General features: G+C 44.8%; 1 protein-coding gene across 4 annotated transcripts in view; it reads left to right on the plus strand.

Moving 5' to 3' along the window:
- Window positions 1-22,058, plus strand: part of CAPN15 (calpain 15) — a gene marked incomplete at its 5' end in the record, with an annotated part of 97,677 nt that overhangs the window by 41,174 nt on the left and 34,445 nt on the right. The window contains 2 exons of one of the 4 annotated variants that reach the window (XM_083584939.1): window positions 18,442-18,478; window positions 21,320-21,358. The exons of 2 other annotated variants lie outside the window; for them this stretch is intronic. Of the gene's footprint in view, window positions 1-18,441; window positions 18,479-21,215; window positions 21,359-22,058 lie in introns of those variants that run through there. One more of the 4 variants, XM_083584938.1, reaches the window with a different exon arrangement.

Here is a 22,058-nt window from a genome sequence, read left to right on the forward strand (position 1 = left end):
CTCAGGTTCCAGAATGCTTATGCTTGCTGACTTTTCTCAAATTGTCTGCAGGTAGCTGTAATTTCTCTGTGGAGTTTTGAATCCCATCCAGTAGAGATGATCCTGCTGCTGTTTTCATGACCCCTTATCCCAAGTGTAGGGAACAATCACCCACCCCAGATGTTGCTAAACTGCAACTCCCATCGGCCCCAGCAAGCATGGCCAGGGATGATGAGAGTTGTATTTCAGCCAAAGGTTCCTTGCACCTGCCATGTCCAGGGAGGATGAGGAGGGCTCCAGGTTTTTACTCTTGCCAAGGATGTCTGATTCTCCCCAACTCCAACTTCAGGAAACAGTTACTGCAGTATAACTGATCCTGTATGTAGCACCTGGGGGCTGGTTCACAGACTTAACACCCGTGGAGGATTGGGGGAGCTGAACTTGTGAGCATAGTCAAAAGGAAGTACTTTTTCACACAATGCATTCCCTTTGCTACCGAAAGAGGCAGCGATGGCCCCCAACTTGGGAGGGCTTTAAAAGAGGATTACGTAAGTTCATGTAGGATACGGGTAACAGTGGCTACTAACTCTAATAGCTTTGTTCTGCCTATACTGTTTGACACAGTATGCTTCCGAATACCAGTTGTTGTAGCAAGAGTTCCTTTCCTTCTAGTAAGCATGATTGGTCACTACAATCTGTTCCCACCCAACCCATATGTGCCAAGAAGTGCTCTCAGCATGTGAGCTGCCCTCTGTCAGCATTCTCCCATCCCTTCCTGCTTGGGCTAATCAGAGTGGGGCGTTAGGCAGCAGTGGCTAGTATGCTGGGCATGGCCTAGCAATGAAAGGTTCTGGGAAGTGGGGAGGTTGTGACAGGCTCAGGTGCTCAGCATCTCTCTGCTAAGACTACAGAGTGAGAAGGTAAGGAAGAAAGAAAGTGGCTACAATTTGGGAGGCCACAGAAGTGGATTGATAGGGATGGGGAAGCGAAAGCAGCAATGGGGGATTGTTGCTGCAAAATGAGGAGGGAAGGGGGGTCTTCCATGTGATGATTTAGAAATGCTTCGTGATTATTTGACTGGCCAGATTACAAAAATGTTTTGATCCCCTGGTGTCCATCCCCTAGTACTTTCTTAGTGTGTGTCTGCTATGTACTTTGAGGGCATGTCTCCCCTTTACTTTGTGTAATGAAACTCTTTTTTAGAATAAGGGATAGTAGTCATCCCTTCTTACATTGGATGCTTGACACCATCTGAATTCTGATTAACTTCAGTTAGATTTTAATGGGCAAGTAGCCTCATGCCCCCTTCCCTGGTGCTAATTCATATGCTCCTGATGAACAGAGAAAGCAAGTTGTTGTCAAGCCAAACCCACAGGCAGCGATGCTCTTCCTGCCTTCTTTTAGTGAGAGGTTGATGGGCTCCATGGAGATCGTCTTCAGTCTTGCCTGAGGGCGCGCTTTCCATGCAATGTGGCCTGGGGGTTAGTGGAGACAAATTAGAGAGCTCCTCATTCGCAAAAGCTTTCTGAATCCTCATGCTCTCTGAAGGGAATAAGAGAAGGAAGTGAAAAATGCAGGCAATGATGACACTATAACGCTGCTTACTGTTAGCCTCTTTAGATTTTTATATTCAATTTACATCAGTTTCCCGTGGGCTAGAAAATGTATTTTGCATTCCTAGGCGCCAGCAGCCCATTTGGCTGGGTGAGTGGGGGGGGCAGCATCATGTTTCTTGGCCGTGGGTGTCTGGGATTTTCCCATCTTTTCCTCCTTTGCGTAGACCCTACAATTCCCGCTCCCTGGCTTTCAAGTATAAAATCGCCTTATGGAGAGGTGCCCCAGAGGAGCTAACCCCCCTTTTAAAAATATTGGCAATATCCCATCTGTGTTTTCTATACACAGCCATATGTAACTCGTGTAGCTGGTAGAACTAGGCCAGCTTCAGTGCCTGACTTGTATGTTGCAGTCCCTCTGCCAGCAAAATAAATTCTTCTCATTTAGCTGGCACTGGATCAAGCAACTAAAGAGAAGTCCTTATTAACTACTCTGGAAAAATAAGCCTCTTTCATTTGCATCACAGGCCTTTAGTGTTCCAAGTGAACATAACACACACCCAGATAGCCTCTGCATCCACGCTTAAGGCCCTATTGAAGTCTTTGTAGAGCAGAGAACAAGCTGACAGTTTACCTGGATCCCAAACACCTGCCTGATCCCAAGCAGAGAAGCAGCTGCTCTTCTGTATTGATGTATGGTACAGCTTCTCAGCTGCAGTACTGCGGCTGTCTGGCCATGCTGAGACCTCTGTAGCTCCCACTAGCTAAACCTCCTTATTAGTTGCCACCAGATTGTGCAAGGTGCAATAATTCAGTACAAACAAACACAACATCTGCTCGCAAAACAGTCATAACCTGTGGCTAACAAAATAGGCAATGCAACTTGTCACTGTGCATTGATTGGGAATTTCTGTTGGACTTGTGGAGCTCCTCCCCCACCCCCAGTTAATTGCTCTCTGCAAGATGCAAAACTGCACTAATAACTGGTTTTTGTTTTTGTCTGTAGGGATAGTCAGGACTGAAAGTACATTGATTTGAAGCAAATAATATTTTTGACATGAAGGGGTATAAAGCAGCCCTGGAACATATAAGACTTGATTGTTATAAGGCTTAAGGGAGCTGCCTTGGCACTAAGTGGAACTATGGTCAAAGAAGATAGTTTTCCATGTTTCCCTTGACAATAATGTTGGCAAAGTCCATGAATATCTGGTTCAGAATGGTCATGTACTCAGCTTGTAATGTTTAGAGACACTACAGATCAAAGTCTTCCCCCAAGAAGCTTTTCTCTAGCTCTGAATGTCAAAATGTGATGCTTCAAATGCCCAGTCAGCTTTCGGTCTGAATAGGCTGCTTTGTAGGAGGTGCATGTGCAAAAGTGTGTGTTCAGTGTGAGAGAATCTTTCATTCAACAGCTAAGCAAATTGCGCAGAAATTGAAAGTGGGTTGTTTGCACAGGTCTGCCTGAGCTGCGATTAGTGCCCAAGACGTTGACAAAAAGAATTGATGTCATTTTGATCGGTGGTTGAAAATGATAAGACAATACAATAATGTGCAGCAAACGTTATGAGCTGCGAGAGAACTCTCAGAGAAAGGTGGCCTTTTTCAAAAGAGTCATCTGAAAAAGCTCATAAATAATTCTGAGCTGGTTCGAAATTGAGTGAAAGGGGTGGTGGTTTAGCCATTACTGGTCTCCCTGTATGCAAAACGAGGCATAATCTGACTGCTGACAAAGAACCCAGACACACCCAGCCTTTTCTAATAAAAATAACAATTATTAAAAGCAAATATATAAACACAGGCTTAGTGGTTATGGTGATATTTGTGAAACATGTAGGGTTTATTTGTCAAAGGCCCCATGTTCAGAGTGAGGAACTTTTTGGTTGCAACCCACAATTCATTTCCTGAGCTGAAACACTTCCACTTGCTCAACATAACTTCGCCCCTCTCTCCTTTCTTTGTGCCTCCCCCCCCAAAAAAAATCTCCTCTGAGGGTTATGCAAACTGCTGGAACAGATTGGGGGGCTGGGTGTGGGAGGAGAGGAAGTTTTGTGTGGGTGGAAATTGTTCCACCGTCCCACATAGCTCCTGTTGCTGTTTTCCTCTCCTGGGGCTGTAACTCATTGGTAGAGCAAATGCAGAAGATCCCAGGTTCAGTCCTTGGCATCTTCATGTAGAGCTGGGAAAGACTCTTGTCTGAGACACTAGAGAGCCACTGTCAGTTGGTATAGACTGTACTAAGCTGGAGGGACCAGTGATCTGACTTGCTTATGAGGCAGCTTCCTATGCTGCTGCTGCTGCTGCTGCTGCTGCTGCCACTTCACCATACCTGGTAACAATTAAAAAAAATCAACACCAATCATGAGTTTAGAATAAGCACATCTGTATGCTGGTGAAGTACATGTGAAACATACAGGCCTGTATATAGAGCTTCTTGGAACAGTGAATCAAATCTGTTTTGTATAATCTTCATTTTACTGCTCTTCATACCCAAGGGCCCAATTTTACTTTAATAACAAGCTCTCCATAATTTATATACTCTCTTCGGCTTTATAAAAATGTGGGCAAAAGAACTAGCACAGAATTTGCATAGTTTAGCCTTAATTTTCATTGTGTGGCCATGATTTTTGATACTGAAGTCATGGTTTACTTCTCATGGGAGTGGGTGCATTTCTTGTGTAGCCAAATGTCTGCCTTGCCTTGAAATCTGTTTGCCTTGGGACTGTCAAGAGGCAAGGACTCCTTTGCATGGGGGAAACAAAATGATTCCCTCGACCCTGAAACTTGAGTTTCTGGGAATGCATTTGGGAATCGCTGCACAAGCAGAGCATTTTCTCCCACACACACATGTACTAAGGACCCCCTCTGTTTAGCTCTGGCAGCTAGATGTAGTGTAGTATATATTACAGCACTTAAGCAGATTATCAAAAACTGCAGAAACCTGCTCCACTGCTATTGATTTATTGGATAGTAATAAAATAAATATGAGTACAAATGTAAAATTTTGTATTGCTGACATTCTTAGGCATAGTTCTGTTCAGATGGACTTTAGGGCTGTAGTAGTGAGAAGAGCAGGCTTGAAAGACTGTAAATCAATGACATGGTACCTTGCCAGAGGTAATATCTCTATTTTAAAAGATTGCATTAATAATGTTTCTGGGACTGCAGTGGTAAGGTGCTGGTAAGATCTCATTTGGAGTGAAGCTCCCACCACCTTCACATTTGGGGGCACCAGCATTGAAGAGGGATATTGGAAGCTTTGAAGCAAAGGAGAGGTACAAAGATAGTAGCACAGTCTAAAAGTCACACATACCAAGCAAAGTATACTACTTTTAGCACACACAAAAATACAGAACGGACACGTGTTGATTTTCACATTTTGTTTTTAAAAGGTAAGACGTGAGAGAACCATTATTTACCCATATCTACTAGAATAGAAACACTGGATTTAAATTGTAGACATGTAGATTTTAAGTTAAACGTTAGGGAAGCCTTTCCAAATATAAAAAGAACCGCCTGTTTATTCATTCTGTTATTGAAGGGATTTCCTTCCCACTCTTCAGCTTTAACAAGCCCTCAAGGTGGCTTATAAGAGCAATAAAAACAAATAAAATAGAATTAATTAAAACAGGCAATAAAAATGCAAATGAGAAGCACCAGCAACTAGGAATTGCAAATGCTATTAAAAACATGGGCAAACTGGATGGACCTATCCTGGTGTCTGAATGATGGCAATGTCAGTACTAGGAGAAATTTCCTAGGGAGGGAATTCCACAACTGGGGTGCCACAGCAGAAAAAGCCCTCTCTGCTGCTCCTGCAACTTGTTCCACCTCTTGAGGGAGGTACCTGGAGAAGGACCTCAAATTAAGGTTTTAATTGATAGACAGCTTCATGTAGGAGAAGGCTGTTCTTAAGGATTTATGGATTATGTTTATGCTGAAGTTTTGAAAATGTGAATGATCAAATATCAACCAAGAATGGCTTAGCTATAGGATAGCCTATTTTAAAGTAGCAGCATAGACAAAGGTATCTTGGGGTAGGGGGGCTTTTAAGTTCCTAGATATTGTGATGCTTATCCTTCCTGCTTCCCTGTATGCTGTGTTCACCCATAGGCTGGCACTTTCCATGGTAGGATAGCAAGGTCACAGTGGATGACAGCACCCATCTGTCTAGCAAAGCTTTAAGTCTTTTGTTGGCTCTCCATCTGTGACCTGTAGGCCTACAGCATCTCATCACTTGGTCTCCCCCGCCCTCCGTTCCAAGCACATGTACTGGCTTGTGCCAAGATTACAAAAGATTTGTTTGCAAGAGGCTGTGCCTGCAACCAGAGTTGTAGCCTGCATTTAATCCTTACCACTACTGTATTTCTGACCTTGGCTGTGTTCTGCACATGGGGAAAGGTTAATTATGTGCTTAATGTCTGGGGTGGGGGAAGAATTAAGAGAAAGTTGTGAGTGGTCTAGGCATTCTCCAAAGCAAATTTGTTGGAGAATTCATAAACAGCTGCAGAACAGTTCTCCCAGCTGATGGCTGGAGATGCAGCTGTCTGAGGAAGGGCATATAAAGTGTGAAGGGAGTTGATAAGAAAGGGACTCTACTTGTCTGTTATCAAGGGGTTCACCTATTGCCAGAATCATCATACTTCTCAGTGTAGAATGCCAGCTGTCTGGATAATGGGCAGCAGGTGGATGGTTTGTGTCTATAATGCTGCATTATTTTGGGGGAGAACCTTTTGGAGATTTGTGAGCAGTGGGGGGAATTGACTCACCTGCCCATCGTTTGGGCACCTCAAGCTGTCCACACAGCTTGGCCAGAGCAGCATTTGCAATTCTGAGCTGAATTTCCTTTTCTCCTTGCTCAGCTCGCAGTTTGAGCGTCCCTTAACCTAGGCAGTGTTTTTTTACATTCCTGTGCTGGCTCTTAAAGTATCTGATAACGGTGCTATTCCTGGAGCTGCTGCGAAGGGACATTTTGCTGGCACCGGGGAGGGCATAAGCTGCTACTCAGAGGCTATACATAAGCCTCTCTAAGAAATGAAGGTAGGCAGGAGGAAGGTAAACAAAATAATTTTGTCTTACATAGTGTTCAAACTGGAGAGAAGAAAACCCCATGAAGAGAGCAATAAAGAGTGCCACTCTGAATAAAATTGTCCTAACCTTGTAGGGCACGGATTGCCATCCAGGTGCCCTAGACTCTGAGCATTTTCTTTCTTTCTTTTTAAAAGTACAGTGGTACCTCGGGTTACATATGCTTCAGGTTACATATGCTTCAGGTTACAGACTCCGCTAACCCAGAAATATTACCTGAGGTTAAGAACTTTGCTTCAGGATGAGAACAGAAATTGTGCAGTGGCAGCACAGCAGCAGCAGGAGGCCCCATTAGCTAAAGTGGTGCTTCAGGTTAAGAACAGTTTCAGGTTAAGAATGGACCTCCAGAACGAATTAAGTACGTAAGCAGAGGTACCACTGTAATTCTTTAGCCCTCTTCAAAAGAATGTTGTGGGACAAAATGTGCAGATACCTTCTAAGCAATTTCTTTGAAATCAGTGGGGTTTTCCTAGTACTGAGGAATACAGTACTCTGTTATTAGACTGCCACAGCCTCTCTGTGTTTGTGTGTGTATAGGAGAGGGATGTGGTGTCTTATCTCCACAACCAGTAGCAACAGGACTTAGGTGACTTCTCATGGTAAGATTGTCAGGGGTGGTTGCCTCTCTTAATTTTGTGTTCTCCTACATTTCCCAGGACAATCATTTTGTGTTATGCTATGCCCCTTCCATGGTAGCCATCTTGTGTCTGATGCCCCTAGCACACTCTCAAAATTCAAAATGTGCCCACTAGTCTAAAAAGGCCCCTCTTGCAGGACTTTCCTGGAACATCCTGGCTGTGGATTCGCTCCAGAGTCAATCAAAGTGTGTAAGCCTATCGCTTACCTGTTAGGACAACAGTTCATGATGGGTGTTCACAAATCTGAACAGAAGTAGCACGGTGGGTGGAAATGGTGTTACAACTTTCTGTTCACGTGTTGTGTATTTGAGAATATTTTAAACAGATTACTCCCGTGATCCAATATGCACATCTCTTCCTCAGTCAGGATGGTTAACATGAAAGACAGCAAATGCAATGTAGTGGTTAGACTAGAGTGTGGAGGCCTTGGTTCAAATCCCCAGTCAGTTATGGGACTTAGGGGGCAACCGGGGATGGGGGAGAATGGGAGACTACCTTAAGCTCTTTAGAAGAAAGCCAGGATATAAATGTGATAAATAATAAAAATATATGTTCCTTTAACTCCTCCCCCTTCATTCCACAACCATTTGTAATGTAGATTTGAATGGACATTTCTCATTATAGGTGGGGAAATCAGAGGGTTGTGATGGTTGTAGTTGCTGCATTTTAAAATCCACTGGCAAAATTGAGTGATCTTGGGTGGGTGGGCCTATCTGCCACATACAGCTTTCACTCTGTCATGATATTGATGCCTGTAGATCATAAGTTGATGATCCTAGTGCTGGCTTGGAATGGGCCAGGGATGGGGGGAGAGTGATCTTAGTTCAGGGGCCTCTGGTTCAAGTAGCTCCTGGCTGACAGACACTGGCTCAGGCTGGTGTTGGAGCCAGAGTCTGGGTTCAGCACCACCGTGGCTTCTGCTGCTGGCCTGCTGATTCCTCCTCCTCTGTGTGCCCTGGTCATGACACTACCCAGACATGAATATGCCCAGCCTCTTTGCCATGGCAGAGGCAAGGCAGCTTCCAAAGTGAGAGACAAGTGTGTGCTGAGCTTTGGAGGCTGAAGTGCAGTGGTTGGCTGTACTCTTGAGATGTATGTAGCGGAGGTGTGACTGATCCAAGCAGACAGCTCTGCTGACCCATTTCCCCCTCTGCTCTTCCTCTTGACTTTATTTACTAGTGCTACAGATTGCAGTGTAGACCCCAGCTGAATAACAATCTAGGCAGCCAGTCACTGGCAAAAAAAACCCTTCATCCTTTACAAGCCAGGGCTTACCGCTCTAAGTTTGGCAAATGGATAACTAGATTCTTCAGGGAACCAGACATCTGTACTGGCTGCCTGTTTTGTGGGTGCTTCAACTTGGGAAAGGTCTTGCCTGAACTAGCTCCATCACACCCAGAATTCTAGACTCTTTTCTCAGAAGCCTTCTTCATATGCACATTTGAGCCTGGTTTATATGTTATACTCACCATGTGGAAAGTAGCCACATGTAAGTCAGGCTCTGAAAGCTGAGGATTCTGTGTTATCCCAGATGCAAGCAAAGAGGACCATAGAGCCATTGATTGCTTTTCTCCATCTGCTGTTTATCTCAGGCTATCCTATCTCTCCCTTAGTGACTAATTGCCCCTAGGTGTTGAAGTGGGGCAGAGCAAAGATAATTAGCTGCTTTTTGCCATATTAATCAGAAATATAGGAGTTCCTGATGTGTAATTGCATTTGGTCTGAAACTGGAAAGCCTAGAGTGACACATCGCTCAAGTCCTTATTTGTACTTCCTGTCTTAAATTGAACTGGTTTTCCACACTAGCTTTTGCTGCAAAACAGGTTGGATTTTCACTACACAGATGCTGAGATTTGGAATGGCTCCACTTTGTGCCTGTATAGAAGCTCCAATGAGCTTTCAAGCTGCCACTCTTAACTGTTTCTATGTCTAGGAAAGCCCCTGGTCCCAAACAGCTTGTCAGTCAGTGTGGACAGTACTGAGCTAAATGGATCAATGGTCTGATTCTGTGCAGGGGAAGGGCTTGGGAGAAGTTACAGCTTGCTTTTTGCTTTATTTGGTTGGCATAAAAGTATTGTGCTACTATTGCTTTCAAACTTTGGGTGCTGCAAGAAGCTGGCTAGCTTATTGTGGCTTGAGTTTTCATAGGGAGGGTTGGAATATATCCAAAACTTCCAGTGGGACATTTGCAAATCAAAGCCCCTTGGCTCAAAGCCACTGTCCGCAGTGCTAAAATATGCTTGGAGGTTGATTCTAGCCCATTGAACACATGGAGGCACTGAAGCAGTTCGGTGTTCTGCTTTTTGAGAACTCTCTTCCCTTAATTGCACTAATAAACCATATGTCAGGGTTGCTTTAAAAATAAATAAATAAGAGAGAGGCTGCTTAGGAGGCTAGGAAACTTCACTGCCTGTGGAAAAATGAGCTATCAGAGGAGTTTGGGGGGGCAGTGGGGGAGCAAATTTAAAGCATTCTTTGTGAATTATGGATTTCAGAGTTCTGCTCTTCCACCTGGAGCTGTTCTGAAGTGTGTGAAGGTCTCTGATGCCTCTGTGTTCATGCTAGGAACACAGGATATGCATCTAGGAAGCTACCATATACTGAGTCAGAGCATTGGTCCATCTAGCTCAGTGTTGTCTACACAAAATGGCAGCAGCTCTCCAGAGTTTCTGACCCAGGGGTTTTCCTCAGCCCTTCCTGGAGATGCGGGAGATTGAAGTTCGGACCTTCTGCGGATATGGCAGATGTTGTACCACTGAGCCATGACTCTTTCTCAAGAGACTCCCCGCTGGTATCAGAAGAGTTGGCCCTGGAGAAGCTCAGTCAGTCATTGAAAATGTGCAAATTTTGGGATCAGCAGTGAAATCTGTTTTGGCCAACATTGTCCTCTTATCTCATCAAGAAGAGCCAATGAGATCATGCTGGACCCAGGAGATATTACCCTTTGCCACTGCTGCTGCCTCTGAGCATTGTGTCATACCGTACAAAGGCAGAGAGAAAAGAACCACAAGAAGTTTGGCAAGGAGATAGGGAAGAGGTGTTCTTTAGCAATATGTATTGCATAGCTTAATAAAAAAAGGAGAAAAAAACACTTTGGAGAAATAGAAACTGTTCAGTTAGATACTTTGTTGGTATAAGCGTCTAAAATTAGCACGAGAAATTAAAATGCTCTTACAACTGGCCTTCAGCCTTTTTTCAGAATTTTCCAAAAATCACAGAATCACAGAATCATAGAGTTGGAAGAGACCACAAGGGCCATCGAGTCCAACCCCCTGCCAAGCAGGAATCACCATCAGAACACTCCTGACATATGGTTGTCAAGCCTCTGCTTAAAGACCTCCAAAGAAGGAGACTCCACCACACTCCTTGGCAGCAAATTCCACTGTCGAACAGCTCTTACTGTCAGGAAGTTCTTCCTAATGTTTAGGTGGAATCTTCTTTCTTGTAGTTTGGATCCATTGCTCCTTGTCCGCTTCTCTGGAGCAGCAGAAAACAACCTTTCTCCCTCCTCTATGTGACATCCTTTTATATATTTGAACATGGCTATCATATCATCCCTTAACCTCCTCTTCTCCAGGCTAAACATGCCCAGCTCCTTTAGCCGTTCCTCATAAGGCATCGTTTCCAGGCCTTTGACCATTTTGGTTGCCCTCCTCTGGACACGTTCCAGTTTGTCAGTGTCCTTCTTGAACTGTGGTGCCCAGAACTGGACACAGTACTCCAGGTGAGGTCTGACCAGAGCAGAATACAGTGGCACTATTACTTCCCTTGATCTAGATGCTATACTCCTATTGATGCAGCCCAGAATTGCATTGGCGTTTTTAGCTGCCGCATCACACTGTTGGCTCATGTCAAGTTTGTGGTCAACCAAGACTCCTAGATCCTTTTCACATGTACTGCTCTCAAGCCAGATGTCACCCATCTTGTATTTGTGCCTCTCATTTTTTTTTTGCCCAAGTGCAATACTTTACATTTCTCCCTGTTAAAATTCATCTTGTTTGTTTTGGCCCAGTTCTCTAATCTGTCAAGGTCATTTTGAAGTGTGATCCTGTCCTCTGGGGTGTTAGCCACCCCTCCCAGTTTGGTGTCATCTGCAAATTTGATCAGGATGCCCTTGAGTCCATCATCCAAGTCGTTGATAAAGATGTTGAATAAGACCGGGCCCAAGACAGAACCCTGTGGCACCCCACTAGTCACTCTTCTCCAGGATGAAGAGGAACCATTGATGAGCACCCTTTGGGTTCGGTCAGTCAGCCAGTTACAAATCCACTGAGTGGTAGCATAGTCTAAAATATTTAGATGCAAGTGTGTGTGTGTGTGTGTGTGTGTGTTTACAGTGGGCAGTGTTAGAAGCCTGGTTCACATTCATATTAGCTAGCAGCACATAAATTGTTTTGTCTTGATTCAAAGTGCGGAAATTGTGATCACCCTAATTATAATTTGCAGACTCTGGACTTCATTTGGGTCTGAAATGCCCCAGAGGGTATCAAAGCCAGGTCCAAAGAGGGACAAAAACAGCACGCCAGACTCAGTCTAACAAATCACATTTTAAAAGGCATAGAAAAGGCAATAGTTTGCATGGTGGCTACAGGAACGCATACTTTTAATGACAAATGGTACAGATCTGCAACTAGTATGGGATTAATTGCTTTGCATTACTTCTTTGAATGATTTGGTAGCAGTGAGATGAAATGTAAAAGAAACTTGAGCTAAAACAAAAGACATGCTGTTAAGAAAGCTTGCCCTACAGAAGCAGTGAGCAAAGTAACTAGTTGTGTTGCTGACATAGTTGGTGGTTAAATGACCTGACTTCCCCTCAGCGCCTCCCTGTATTCCTCTTGATTCTAAATGCCGAAGACTCAAGATGCTAAATCCACTTCTCTGCACATTGCTTGTTTTTTGTTTTGTTTTAAACCAAGGTTAAAGCATCATGAAGCTTCTCTGGGAGGTTAAATCTGGCAGTTAAATTATTAAATACAGTGGTACCTCGGGTTAAGAACTTAATTTATTCCGGAGGTCCATTCTTAACCTGAAACTGTTCTTACCCTGAGGTACCACTTTAGCTAATGGGGCCTCCCGCCGCCACCACGCTGCCACCATGCAATTTCTGTTCTCATCCTGAAGCAAAGTTATTAACCTGAGGTACTATTTCTGGGTTAGCGGAGTCTGTAACCTGAAGCGTCTGTAACCTGAGGTACCACTGTATGTATATGAGGTAAACAAGCGTAGTAATATGTCCTTTAAGAAAAAGTCCTTAGCATCAGAAACTAAAAGCCTGAACTTAACCCTTAAACCCTTACAACACTTAAAGGGGTAATTGAATTGGAGTTCTCTAAACATAATACTCTGGTGGGCGAGACCGACCATTCACTAAACAGTGGTGAGATTTCCATATGCCCTGTTTACTTTCATATTTTGCTTTGGGGATGTTTAACCTTGTTCCTTTGAGGCTGTTCTGACATGTCCAGCATCTGGCTCCGTTATTTAGTTGGTAGGTTCTTTATGGGTACATCTTTTTTGGACTTCTGGTCACCTGTGCCACCTTCTTGTCGTTCTTAGGCTCGTAGCATTGTTGTTGGTTCTTCAGATGTGGCACTGTCAAATTAGGACCTTCTCTGCCCTATTATTAATGCAGGTGCCATTCATGGGACTCTTTGTCAAGGCCATCCTTCTCATTAGTACCCAAGTCCTGTACTTCAGTTGTCTTATCAGCAGGTGCCAGAGTCCTTAACCTAAACAACCTTTGTTGTTGCACTGAAGCTTCCCAGTGTGCAAGGTCAAGCCATATCTGTTCTTGTTTAGCTTTCACAGCTTTTTAGTTCTAAGGTTCAGGAATATAATCTGAGTCTGAAGTCTAAAATATGAATCTGACGGTATCTGAAATATGAATCCAGGGCAGGAATGGGGAGCCTGTAGTCTCTCAGATATTGCAGACTACAGCTGCCATCAGCCCCAGCCAGCATGGCCAGTGGTCACAGATGATGGGAATTGTTATTTGAAGGGCCACAGGTTTCTTATCTTGGCCTAATGTCTTTATACATGTGAGTCTGGGATCTTAAATATGAGCTTTTGCAAATCTTAGGACCAAAGTGATAATATAATTTAACAAACATGCAGTGTACTTTATTTTTTTTATTAAAAAAGTATCAAAGTTCAGTTAGGTAAGGAATATATGAGCCCTAATCTCTGCCTTTATATTCAGGATTATTCACATGCTATCTCATGTTCAGTGTAAGTATATAATGCAATAACTGGAGAGAGGATACTGCATGTTGCAGGGCGTTGCACATTGTTCCCTGCTCACCTCTTTGAAGGCTATACATGCTACATGGATCTCCCATAAGGACTTGCCTTCTGCTCAAATCTGCCTGCCTTATGAAGTTAGGTGAGGACCCTGTATACTAGAAAAGTGGGGTAGACGGTTTTAAAATCCCCGTATAGTTATACACTGTGGGCCTGAAACCTTTGAACGGCAGAATCCGGTTTCCTCCGTGTTGATCCTTGGGCAGTAAATGCTTCCTAGGAACAACCTAATTTGGCCTTCTCTCTTGTCTCAGATCCCAGTGCCAACTGTGGCTTGTTCTTCCAAATTGTCCCTTTGGAGTGCAGACATTTACTAAGTAGATCTGTGAAGTAACTGAAAGGAGAGAATTATTAAAATAGGTTTGGTTTCCTTCTTGCCTGCTGAGAAATAGTGGCCCACTCCTTTGCAAGTTGCCTGTTACAGCTAGCGCTAAACTAGCCTTAGCAATTTTTTCCCCTAGAGAGGGATGCAATTGCCTTCAGATTTAGCCATTTGCCGTAGAGAATAACTTTCCCACTGCCTGGTGGGTGGAGGAATGATCTTTCATTTCTGCAGTGTCTGTAACAGCTGCATGTCCCTTCATCCCACCTCCCTCCCACAGGCAAGGCAGAGGCTGTCAGCTGGTTTTAAGCATGGCAACAGGCTGCACTCTGCACTCCTGCTGTTGAAGCAGCTAATTTTGCATGTGCTTGCATTTGCCCTAAGATACTTTTAGGAGCAGGAGGGGGAAAGGGAGGAGGTGGGGAAAGGGAGACTGTGAGGTTAATGGAGAACACTCTAAATAGTCAACTCCCCTCTGAGCTTTTCCAGAGTCTAGAAAACCAGACAGCTGTTTCAGTTATTCTCTCCCCTGACACACAATTCATGCTTGTCCTTGGAAGACTGATGGTGCTCTGGTTTTGGTGGTGTCCTCTGACAAATGGTGTAGGATATAACAAGGGACCGAATCTTATTGTGTACTGTGGCATTAGATTGGGCCAGGATGCTATCTAAGGCCAGGATCTAAGCAGCTATTGTGGAATCTGAACAGCAGACTCGGGCGCCATATCACAAAATCACTCTTGAATCTCTCTCCTGTTTCAAGAAGAGATTTGCTGTGCTGCATCCAAGGACAGCTGTTTGAGAAATGCAATGCCAGAGCCTCCCTAGGCAGTGCGAATAATGCACTCAAAAAGTTTTGAGATACATTCAGTTGATGGCATTTTTAAAGGGTTGCAATGATTTGTATTTTTTTGGACTGTGTTTCTACTGCCGATAAAATAACCCTTGCAGGTAGCCATAATGAAAACTGAACTATAAAATAACATTTTGCAAATAGCCCTCCTGTCCCATTAAAAATAATAATAATACAAAAGTGACTCTAGATTAATATCTGCATGGAGCAAATGTGAGAAAACTTTCAAGTTCCACAGAATTCATCAGGTTGGATGTTATGCTGGAAACAAAAAGCACGGGGGGGAAAGTAAAATATCTTGTGGGCTATCTGAAAACATAGTTTGTAATAATCTTTAAATGGAATGATGGAGCTATTGCATTAGCTAGGTTAGGCAATTCTTGAGGTTTTAACTTGTTTTTGCTTACTATCCAGCCCAACTGAATAGTTTTAAAGAATATGAAAGCTTGTGAATAGTTTTAAAGAATATGAAAGCTTGTGAAGAACCTTTTCATTGGTTCTTATAATGGTATTGCCCTGTTGTTTCTATTAAAACCTAAGCAGCTCAAGTCCTATGTAATAAAGCCACTTCCGGCCTGTCCAGGAGGTGGGGTTGCGGGCTTCACGTCCACCCCACGTGAGCGGGGGCTGGTTCCAGCCCCCGCGAGAGCAGGGGAATCCTGGCCGGGTCTGCCCCCCCAGCCAGCCAATCAGCTGGCTGGGGGGGCGTGGCCTGCCCTATTTAGGGCCGGCGCGGAGGGGACTCGCCCTCTTTTCGCCGGCTCGCCCTCACGTTTTCCCACCCTCCCTCCCTTTAAGTAGGCTTTAGGTAGGTCTTTGACTTTGCTATGGACTTCGGTCTGTCGCCGCAAGGGGCATGGTAGGAATTTTTCCCAATTGGCAATTTCTGGCCTTTTGGTTTTTCACCTACCTCGTAGCAACTCGTCACAACTTCTCGGCATTGGCGGTAGGCATTGGTAAGAAGGGGTTAAGAGGATGTGTGTGTGGGGAGGAACGCCATCACCTCCCCCCAGTGAGCGAAGGGTGGTCCGTTAAAGGACTCCGGGGGGCGTGGCCCTGTCCGAAGCCTATGGAGGTGTGGGCCAAAGGCACGCCCCAGAGCGGTGACCCGGGGGAGCTCCTAGTCGACGTGCCTGACGTGCCTCGGCAGGAGACTCCCCCGATACAGTGTTAACCCTTCCCTGTGTCTCCAGCAAATGGGCTGGAGCCGGATAGTCGTTAGGACCAATGCCTAAGCCAATGCCTCTCATTCCTGAATTCAATAAAGTTGTGGCCTAATTCGCCCAATTAACCTCAAATTACGGTGTCTCGTGTCTTTATTTATCCTGGTGGGGGGGCGGGAACTCGCCACGCAAGGCTTTTTATCTATGCCTGGTGACACACACGCTCTAGTAAAGGGGTATCTTCTGTGTACCATTCAAATAGTTGTCAGCCTGTCCCCTGCCCAGTACGGGAAAGAGCAAGGCAGAGGCAAAGGGAGTCTCTCAGTACAAATAAAGCTATAGAGACTGCCTCTTGCCTGGAGTAACAAGCAACTCTGATCTAAGGAGTACCTCATAATCTGCTGTATTGTTAAGAGCCTATTCTTCTCCTCTGCCCAGAAATGGAGGACTTCTCCAAACTGGTTTGGGCATACATTTCTCAGCTTAGACAATATAGCCATGAGCCTTGTGCCCACATGCTGTGTCCTCACACCGCCCCTTCCCCCTCCCTTCTCAGAGTAAGGCAATTCAACACTTCCTGGATTAATTGACCACAGTTTCCGATGGCATTAACAAGGAAGCTGGTTACCAGGGCTGGAACAAACCAGGTTCTTAAACCACTGTTTAAAAACCTTGCTTGTTCTGAACCTGTGAGCTTGTGAGAGCTTATACTTGTCTAGAGCTGGCGTGCCAGACAGAGATAGAAAATTGGCAAATGGAAGCAGGTGGGTGGCCCTCCTTTTAAAGTTAAGCCCATACGGAATCAAGTAAAAAGTGAGAAGTTAATTAGCATTTCCTCTGCCTTGGGTGTGATAAAGCTTTGTGATGGCCTGTAGGGTAGCTGCGCCCAGCAGGATTCTGTTATTGAAGATCATCTGATGCTGTTCTATTCCCTCTGTTACTGTATGTGCCTTTCTTTTTTTAAATGTGCCTCAAAGGCAGACAGGGGCTGTGAATTTCTGTCTCTAGAATTGAGCAGATTTAAAAAAATGCTCTTAAATTACGGACAGTATTTTGATTGTCATTGAAGCAAGGAATGAGGTTAATGCTAGGGAATCCCTTAGGTTTGCTTTCTTCATGTTCTATTTGTGCATTATGTGTGAATTCTTCCCATCCCATCTTTTTCTATGCCTTGCTCACCTTATGCACCCAGAAAATTTAAATTCTTTTACTTTGATATATTACGCTAATTTACCAAATAAGCACAATTTCTTATTTGGCATAATTTGGCATTTTTGCTATTTTATTCTGCTTCTGCTGGTGTCAGGAGCTGCCAGGAATGTATAGATCTGTCAACTTTAGGGCCAGCAGAGGCTGAAGCTCTCCATATAGCTGTAGTGAGGGAACTGAGAATAGAAGCAAAATTTCCTCCTAAAATGAGAGCTGAGTTGAACATGGGACCTTGTTACTATGAAATTTATGAGACTCTTCTGGCTGCCAGCTCTCCGTCAGGTCTTAGGCCTTTCCCAGCCCAGATACCCAAGATCATTTTCATTGGAGATGCCAGGGATAGAACCACGGACCTTCTGAATGCAAAGCAGGAGCTTTACTTCTGAGCAATGGCTTTTCCCACTGATGCAGGATGCATCTGTGACTTGGAATCGCATTTCCAGCAGTGCTTCTCCCCATCTCATTCTCTGCCTACCCCAGACTGCAGCCAGGGTGACTCACTTTGTGCAGCAATTTGGCAGCAAATCAGCCAAGGTGGGCACTTGCTGAAATGCTGCAAAGACTTCAATGGCAACTCTGCAAAGCTGTCATCCTTGGCTCTGAATCACTTTGTCTTTGCTTAAAAGTAGACATTTTGTGAAGTATTTTGTGAATCTGCTCAGTTGTTTGGTCTTTCGCCAGTTTTTACTTTGCACCGGGGCAACAGTAATCAAGCTCCTCTTCAGAACTCACCTTTCATGCTGTGATCTCTAAAATGACAGTGTTTGTTAATGGCATAGGCTACCACTTGCCCACTCTTTTCAGCATAGCTCACCGATTTCCTGTCATCACTAAAGCACTGGGGTGCTGCGATCCAGAAACCTTGTCATGTTATGTGAATGCTGTGGGAGACAAATCCTTGTCCTTTAGGTCCCTGCTTGCAAACTGTTTACTTCCTGCACTTTTGGCCCGGGATTTGTTCCCTCCTAAACTTGATCTAAAGATGAACAGGTACCAGTAGGCAGTCCACTAATTTTGATGGTATAAACAACAGCAGATGTTCTGGTTAGGATGGCCCAGCAGGCTGCTGACAGCATGATGCTGGGCAGTCTCCCAGCAAAGATCACAGCCGTGTATTGCGCATGTGCTGAAGACCACTTTGGACCCTGCCAGATGCCAGTGAGGGTTGCGGAGAAGCAGAAGCTTCACTGCGCATGCATAGCAGACCATGCACCACTGCAGATTTCTTTATATACTTATTCATTCAGTTTATTGCTGAGAACTCCTCGAGCATGGTGGATGCAGGTATGAGCAGTGAACCTGGAAGGCCATGGTTCAGATCTAGCCTCTGTCATCACCCCCTCCATATAGTCAGGGGGTTGTGCAGAGCTTAGTGATCACAGACTCACTAGAAGGCCTTAGGCAAGATGCTGTTCTCTTGCACACTCCCATCTGCAAAATGAGGATGTTGATACATAGGAAGCTGTCTTATACCAAGTCAGACTGTTGGGATACCTAACAAAGCCTCCTGCTCCCCAGCTGTGGGAGCCCAGATCCTTCTCCTGCTCGCGTGCCATGGCAAGCAGAGAGTTGGAGGCTCTGTAAAACTGCTTGGCTGAGGCGAGGGCAGCCACACTCTCCTCAGCCAAGCAGTTGAAATAAGAGGAGGAAGGAACAAACTGTGCCTGCCCTGGCCAATGCAGCTTGATTCTCACTCTATGCTGGCCTGAGGGGCAGACTGCAGTGGTGGTTACACTCAGCGGTACAGTGATACCTCGGGTTACATACGCTTCAGGTTACATACGCTTCAGGTTACAGACTCTGCTAACCCAGAAATAGTACCTCGGGTTAAGAACTTTGCTTCAGGATGAGAACAGAAATCGTGCGGCGGCAGCGGGAGGCCCCATTAGCGAAAGTGGTGCTTCAGGTTAAGAACAGTTTCAGGTTAAGAATGGACCCCCGGAACGAATTAAGTACGTAACCAGAGGTACCACTGTATATTGCTGTGGCTCTGAGTTGCTCTGCATCCAGCTGCTAGCTGCAACTTGTTTCTCCGTTGCTGTGCTGGGTGCTGGAGGGACTCAGGAGCGGTGGCAGTTTCAGTAGCTATATACCGCTGAGTGAAACCACCATTGTGGTCTGCCCCTCATACCAGTCCTGGGCAATATATTGATATATCGCCCAGGCCTATTGGCTGGCAGCAGTTTTCCATGGCCTCACAGACGGATCTTTCCCAGTGTTATCTGGAGATGTCAGGGACTGAATCAGTGGCCCCTTTGCATGGCAAGCATGTTCTCTACAGTTTGTTGTAAGGATGAGTGAGATAGCAAATGTGAAGCACTTTGAACACTTTAAATGCACTGTGTGGATGATAAACACTCTTTTTATCAATCCCTGCCATCCCAAAAGCTTGGGGCAGGTAAGCAAAGATCAAACATCTTATTCAAATTTATCATTTTGTGGGGAGGTGGGGACTCAAAAGTTAAGGACATGATGAGCACCCCAGGAATTGCTAGGAGACCTTTCTGGATAGGAAAGCATGGGTGAAAACGAGGGTGAGGCAATGGTAACAAGAGACAGCTTTAAAGTATGGACTTGGATCAGAGATAACTCAGTTGGTTAGAGCGTCATGCTGATAAAGCCAGGGTTGCAGGTTTGATCCCCATACGGGTCAGCTGCTTATTCCTACATTGCAGGGGTTGAACTAGATGATCCTCAGGGTTCTTTCCAACTCTATGATTCTATGCTTGAGAGACCAAGCTGGTGGGCTCTTGCTGCAGCATTAGGCTTTAAGGAAACTAGCCTCAGAAAGCTGTGAAAGAACAATCTGAATGTTGGTTGTCAACTGAAAATTGCATGAAAAATACAGCTTTTAATTAACCGGTAAAAAGATACTGCATCTTTGGCAAAAGGCTGATACCACCATATGGAACTCTGTTTTTGATACCATCTTCGTGTTCCATCTCATTCACAAACAGTTGCCGTTTAGAGGGGCAATTCTGAACATAAACATGCTTCCCCCCTGTGCCAGTGATCACTCCACAACTCAGCCTCTACTGTCATAAAAGTCAGGAAGGCACTTAAGCAAGGGTTCAGGATGTAAAGGGCACCCTTGTGATTTCATCCCCTACTTGAGCTCATTTGAAAGGATTTTTCTTTGCTGGAGTTGCACTGTTGAATTTGTCTTTTATACTCCATGACTATAAATTCTTCTGTTGAACTTTCCCACATTTCCTCTCCACTCTGGCCAGCAGGTGTATCTCGGCAGTTTTTCACCCTTCACTGTAGCATGTGGCTTTTGCTCCTTGATCTGTCTTGCCAAGTGTTTTTTGTGTCTTACAGGCATGGCCTACATTGGGCTCCCTTTTCTGCTTGTTATCTGTTCTTTGATATTGGATAATTGATGGGAAATGTTTCTGGATGTGCGAGAGTGAGAGATTAAACCACAGCTTGGGGCTGAGGGATCTCCTAGGTTCTTCTCCTGCACAGTAGTTCAGTGACAAGATTTGGGATGATGCCAGAGAGAAAAAGGGCTTTGGAAGAAGTATATAAATGCATGTCAGAGATGTGAGTCTCCTGAACTTGTTTACTCAGTTCAGGCAGCATGTTAGAAATTCTCCAAAGCATGGCATGGAGGACTGAAAGTGTGTGGTGTGTTGACATTCACCCTCTTCCCTCTCATAGACCACAACAGCTTAGTCTGGGAACTTACATGGAAGTGAAGGCTCCACCCCTTCCTGGCTCTCAGTCAGGCCCTGATCCGTGTTTCCATGCACTTCCCCCTAAGTAGCCTCATCAGCCAGGCACTCCGATGGTGTCGCTAAAGTTCTTGCCTGACTTGCTGTCCCTTCTGCTCCTGTGACCCTGTGGGAGACTAAAACTCTTGAGACTGGGCAACCCTAGTATGCCATGAGGACAAGGAGAGAGCTTTAGTTTTGAGAGATTTCACTTTTTACCTCTTTCATGAGATTTGGTGCCTCCAAGTGTGAGATCGGATCCCTAAAGGTAGTTCAAATTGGTGTCCTCCCGAGTTAAACTGAAAACTAGGAAGAAGAGCGAGTAGCCTGTGTTGGCTTAAATGCAGTGCAAGGAGACTGGTGACATCACAATGTAGCCTCCTCCTGGTAGCCTAGCTGAGCTACTGTGCAAAATGACAAGTCCACAAAAGAAACTCAGCTGCTGGCCCTGTAACTTCTGCCTAACAGACACACCATGAAGGGCTATGGTCAAGGGGCTGATCCATCGCAGGCTGACCAGAGCTAGCGAGCTGAGAGGTAATGTGGGCACAGCGGGAGAGAAGGCAAAATGGGCTTCGCAACAAATATCAGAAGTCTGCATCAGGAGAAACTGGATTGTGCAATATGTGAATTATGTAGGTCAAGGAATTGGCATTTATTATTTTACATAATTCTGCTCCTAGTAGCCATGGGTAAGGATGAAGAAGCTTTGTCCCCTAAGCTACTAGCAATCTCTTCAGTGCACTTTTGTGTTCCTCCCCATTAGCATAAACTATAGTTTGCTGCAATGTCTGAATCAGCAAGTTGTGTAGCGGTAAACTACGATCAGAAACCCACCTGATTCTACTAACAATAGTTTGCTAATTTGGGTAGGATTGCTTCTTGCCAAAGGGAAAAAGCACTTGCCACTGGCGAGTTAAATTGTGGTTGACTGATTACATGGAAAGCAAAAAGTCAGTCCAGACAAAAGAACTAACAGCAGTGTTGTAGGACAGGCAACAGCCTTGGTCAAAGACTCTAAATATAGCCAGGTAATATGGATCCCGATTACAGTTGTGAAGTGGGGAGAGCCTGAGGAATACAAATTCTGCAGGACTTAGTTGTTTGTTGAAGGCAAAGCAAGGCTGAAATTTCCATTTGAAGGCTCTGCCAAGCCAAGAGGATTTGCCTGGGATGTGTTGTCTATCAGAGAATTCCTGCTTTATACTTTGTTAACAAGAACAATTGATTTTTTTGC

The sequence above is a fragment of the Podarcis filfolensis genome (assembly GCF_964270895.1).
Source record: "Podarcis filfolensis genome assembly, chromosome: 14".
In the NCBI taxonomy this organism is placed as follows: domain Eukaryota; kingdom Metazoa; phylum Chordata; class Lepidosauria; order Squamata; family Lacertidae; genus Podarcis; species Podarcis filfolensis.